This window comes from Panthera onca, chromosome A3 (assembly GCF_046562875.1).
Source record: "Panthera onca isolate mPanOnc1 chromosome A3, mPanOnc1 haplotype 2, whole genome shotgun sequence".
NCBI lineage: Eukaryota > Metazoa > Chordata > Mammalia > Carnivora > Felidae > Panthera > Panthera onca.
The window spans coordinates 25,495,001-25,498,391 of NC_138341.1; positions in this window are offsets into that span (position 1 = coordinate 25,495,001).

The window sequence follows — 3,391 nt, forward strand, 5'->3', positions numbered from 1 at the left end:
CCTGCCCCCGTGCACCTTGCCTACCCACCCCAGCTAATACGCCAGATCCCAGCACCACAAGCCTGGCAGTGTGCAAGTAGCCCAGACGGGCCACGCCACCCCACAGTGAAACCCGCCCCTACGAGAGGGGAAGAGAAGGTACACACCAGTCTGACTATGACCCCAGCGATGGGCTGGGGGCAGACTTCAGGTCTGACTGCGGCCCCGCCCACCAACACAAGTTATTCAAGACAGCACAGGGGAAGTGTCCTGCAGTTCTATCAAAAATGATGAAACGGAAGAATTCCCCTCAAAAGAATCTCCAGGAAATAACAACAGCTAATGAACTGATCAAAAACGATTTAAATAATATAACAGAAAGTGAATTTAGAATAATAGTCACAAAATTAATCGCTGGGCTTGAAAACGGTATAGAGGACAGCAGAGAATCTATTGCTACAGAGATCAAGGGACTAAGGAACAGTCAGGAGGAGCTGAAAAATGCTATAAATGAACTGCAAAATAAAATGGAGATGACCACGGCTCGGATTGAAGAGGCAGAGGAGAGAATAGGGGAACTAGAAGATAAAATTATGGAAAAAGAGGAAGCTGAGAAAAAGAGAGATAAAAAAATATCCAGGAGTATGAGGGGAAAATTAGAGAACTAAGTGATGCACTAAAGAGAAATAATTTATGCATAATTGGTATTCCAGAGGAGGAAGAGAGAGGGAAAGGTGCTGAAGGTGTACTTGAAGAAATAATAGCTGAGAACTTCCCGGATCTGGGGAAGGAAAAAGGCATTGAAATCCAAGAGGCACAGAGAACTCCCTTCAGACGTAACTTGAATTGATCTTCTGCACAACATATCATAGTGAAACTGGCAAAATACAAGGATAAAGAGAAAATTCTGAAAGCAGCCAGGGATAAACATGCTCTAACATATAAAGGGAGACCTATAAGACTCGTGACGGATCTCTCTACTGAAACTTGGCAGGGCAGAAAGGAATGGCAGGAAATCTTCAATGTGATGAACAGACAAAATATGCAGTCGAGAATCCTTTATCCAGCAAGTCTGTCATTTAGAATAGAAGGAGAGATGAAGGTCTTCCCAAACAAACAAAAACTGAAGGAATTCATCACCACTAAACCAACCCTACAAGAGATCCTAAGGGGGATCCTGTGAGACAAAGTACCAGAAACATCGCTACAAGCATGAAACCTACAGACATCACAATGACTCTAAACCCATATCTTTCTATAATAACACTGAACGTAAATGGACTAAATGTGCCAACCAAAAGACATAGGGTAACAGAATGGATAAAAAATCAAGACCCATCTATTTGCTGTCTACAAGAGACTCATTTTAGACCTGAGGACACCTTCAGATTAAAAGTGAGGGGATGGAGAACTATTTATCATGCTACTGGAAGTCAAAAGAAAGCTGGAGTAGCCATACTTATATGAGACAAACTAGACTTTAAATTAAAGGCTGTAACTCTCAACAATAGCCAAATTATGGAAAGAGCCTAAATGTCCATCAACTGATGAATGGATAAAGAAATTGTGGTTTATATACACAATGGAATACTACGTGGCAATGAGAAAGAATGAAATATGGCCTTTTGTAGCAATGTGGATGGAACTGGAGAGTGTGATGCTTAGTAAAATAAGCCATACAGAGAAAGACAGATACCATATGGTTTCACTCTTATGTGGATCCTGAGAAACTTAACAGAAACCCATGGGGGAAGGGAAGGAAAAAAAATAAAAAGAGGTTAGAGTGGGAGAGAGCCAAAGCATAAGAGACTGTTAAAAACTGAGAACAAACTGAGGGTTGATGGGGGGTGGGAGGGAGGGGAGGGTGGGTGATGGGTATTGAGGAGGGCACCTTTTGGGATGAGCACTGGGTGTTGTATGGAAACCAATTTGACAATAAATTTCATATATTGAAAAAAAAATAAACATACAAGTGGGCCCAAATGAAAAAAAAATTAATTAATTAAAGGCTGTAACAAGAGATCAAGAAGGGCATTATATAATAATTACAGGGTCTATCCATCAAGAAGACCTAACAATTATAAATGTCTATGAGCAGAATACGGGAGCCCCCAAATATATAAAACAATTACTCACAAACATAAGCAACCTTATTGATAAGAATGTGGTAATTGCAGGGGACTTTAACACTCCACTTACAGAAATGGATAGATCATCTAGACACACGGTCAATAAAGAAACAAGGGCCCTGAAGGATACATTGGATCAGATGGACTTGACAGATATATTTAGAACTCTGCATCCCAAAGCAACAGAATATACTTTCTTCTCGAGTGCACATGGAACATTCTCCAAGATAGATCACATACTGGGACACAAAACAGCCCTTCATAAGTATACAAGAATTGAGATCATACCATGCATACTTTCAGACCACAGTGCTATGAAGTTTGAAATTAACCACAGGAAAAAGTCTGGAAAACCTCCAAAAGCATGGAGGTTAAAGAACACCCTACTCAAGAATGAGTGGGTCAACCAGGCAATTAGAGAAGACATTTAAAAATATATGGAAACAAACGAAAATGAAAATACAACAATCCAAACGCTTTGGGATGCAGCGAAGGCAGTCCTGAGAGGAAAATACATTGCAATCCAGGCCTATCTCAAGAAACAAGAAAAATCCCAAATACAAAATCTAACAGCACACCTAAAGGAAATAGAAGCAGAACAGCAAAGACAGCCTAAACCCAGCAGAAGAAGAGAAATAACAGCAAAGACAGCCTAAACCCAGCAGAAGAAGAGAAATAATAAAGATCAGAGCATAAATAAACAATATAGAATCTAAAAACACTGTAGAGCAGATCAATGAAACCAAGGGTTGGCTTTTTGAAAAAATAAAGAAAATTGATAAACCTCTAGCCATGCTTCTCAAAAAGAAAAGGGAGATGACCCAAATAGATAAAATCATGAATGAAAATGGGATTATTACAACCAATCCCTCCGAGATACAAGCAATTATCAGGAAATAGTATGAAAAATTATATGCCAATAAACTGGACAACCTGGAAGATATGGACAAATTCCTAAACACCCACACGCTTCCAAAACTCAATCACGAGGAAATAGAAAGCTTGAACAGACCCATAACCAGTGAAGAAATTGAATCAGTCATCAAAAATCTCCCAACAAATAAGAGTCCAGGACCAGATGGCTTCCCAGGGGACTTCTACCAGACGTTTGAAGCAGAGATAACACCTATCCTTCTCAAGCTATTCCAAGAAATAGAAAGGGAAGGAAAACTTCCAGACTCATTCTATGAAGCCAGTATTACTTTGATTCCTAAACCAGACAGAGACCCAGTAAAAAAAGAGAACTACAGGCCAATATCCCTGATGAATATGGATGCAAAAAT